Source organism: Pinus tabuliformis, chromosome 8 (assembly GCF_031772625.1).
Source record: "Pinus tabuliformis cultivar Carrire ecotype Pingquan chromosome 8, CPIR1, whole genome shotgun sequence".
Taxonomy (NCBI): Eukaryota; Viridiplantae; Streptophyta; class Pinopsida; order Pinales; family Pinaceae; genus Pinus; species Pinus tabuliformis.
Window position 1 is genome coordinate 1,338,909,770 of NC_142294.1, and position 2,045 is coordinate 1,338,911,814.

The following is a 2,045-nucleotide window of genomic DNA, read 5'->3' on the forward strand; positions in this document are numbered from 1 at the left end:
ATGCTCGGTCGTGCTCTCCTTGGGTCTTAGCTGCTTGCAACAGCTGACTGTTACTGCTTTTCTGCTCGGATTTCTGTGTTTCATCAACAGAAAGGAGTCTTTTGTGGTTTTGTATGCTTGGTTCTGCAAGCAGCTTCTTATGGAAATGCTCAGCATCTGCAATGTAACTTTTTATTCCCTTAATAAAAAGTTCGCTTTTTCTCCGGAAAAACTAACTATTAACTTAAACACCAATTAAAATTATTTTATTTATTTATATATTTTTTAAAGGTATGGTCACCGAATATAACTAGCTTCCTTTAAATTATAAAAATGACTTTATGACTCTGGTCCTTAAATCAAAATTAGTCGTTGGTCAAGATAGCCGTTGGAGGCTTTGCTCAGACTATTTAACATGCAAAGCTGGATCTGTTTCTTCAACTTGTCCTGACGATAAACCACATTAGTTGGTTCGAAACGCGTCGACAAAGGTCTTTCTTCATGTGATTAACGCTGAAGTTCTTCTTACAACTATTATGGATCAAAGAAGCCTCAATTCAACAAATATTACACATGTTTCCTATGAAAAGACGTTAGTCCCCTGGATCTCAAATTCAAATCCTCCTTCAATGAAAAATCTTCTCCAAATATACAAAATGTAATTAAAAAATGATAACAATTACAATATAATACAATATTAGAAATATAATACAACTATAATCATAATGCAACCCATGAAAATAATCCAACAATTTGGAAATATCATTCCCTCCCATATAAATCATAACACAATAACTATATAAGTGATTTGATCCACCAATCATTTGATTCACAGGTGGTCGTTGTAGTATAGTGGTGAGTATTCCCGCCTGTCAAGCGGGTGACCCGGGTTCGATCCCCGGCAACGGCGTTGATAGATTTTGCCGTGAGGTATTTCATCAAAGCAACTGACGATATCTGCATCTACACAATAGTGGATGTTACTCAACCCTAAAATGTCCCAATAACAGGTTCTCGTTCCTCTTTTTGGTCTAAATCCGTGTGAGCTTGGTAGAAATATGCTTTCAAATAGCTCAGTCAATCTAATCTCCAATGCCTCCATTACTATGACGTCACGCGGATGAGGAATTGTAATGGGTCGATACTTGCCAGGCCTCCCAGGTTTGGGAATGTAAATTCGGTATAAAGGGAGGAACCTAAAAGATAAATCACGAAGCGCTGCTATTATTTGTTGACAATCTGCGGAAAATAAACCGCTCACATGTGGGGTTATTTGAAATTACATACGAAAGAAGAAAACAGATGGAGAAATAACCCCACTGTGCAATTGGAACCCGCGACGTTGCATTCTACGTGAACTTTATAACAAAAGGTTATTGGGTTAAAATTAAATATGTTCCTTGCAAAAGTTATTATGTTAATATTAAATATGTTATACACTATATATATCTAGTTTCGTGGACTTTAAAATCGCTACATATATGTTTAATATTGTATTGTAGTTATGGATTCCCCTACAATTATATGGTAAAACAAAAACTATATGCTAGTTGACGAGATGTACCATAGATCCAAAAATGTAGGAATTTTAATAGTTGTAGCATTTACAAAATATGAGTGTAAAATGCTTGAGATTTTGTTGATTGTTTCATGTTTAAGATACTTGAACTAAGCATAGGTGTTGCAATAGTTTTGAAAGATGTTTTTATAAAATTATTTTTGGGTTATTAAATGAAAATAGATATTGTTGGTGGGTTTAATTTCTTTTCTACTAGGGTTTTATTTTTTTAGACATATTAATTTGGGTCATAAATTTTGATATGAAAGTAAATAGTGGTAGTTGTTGATTAATTCATGTTTAAGATACTTAAACTAATGACAACTTTTGAAATAGTTTTGGAAGTTGTTATTATAAATTTATTTTTAGGTTATTAAATGATAATAGCTCAAGTGATAGTTGGCAGGTTTAATTCCCCTTCCACTAGGGTTTTATTTTCCAGAGATATGTTAGCTTGAGTCATAAATCTTGATATGAAGTAAATAGTGGCATTCATTGTGACTTAATC

At 33.5% G+C, this 2,045-nt stretch overlaps 1 non-coding gene across 1 annotated transcript; it reads left to right on the top strand.

Annotated features, from left to right (window-relative positions):
- Window positions 1-817: 817 nt before the first annotated feature.
- TRNAD-GUC (transfer RNA aspartic acid (anticodon GUC)) lies at window positions 818-889 on the top strand. Its single transcript has one exon. It is a non-coding gene; the product is annotated as a tRNA-Asp (tRNA).
- The last annotated feature ends 1,156 nt before the right edge of the window (window positions 890-2,045 follow it).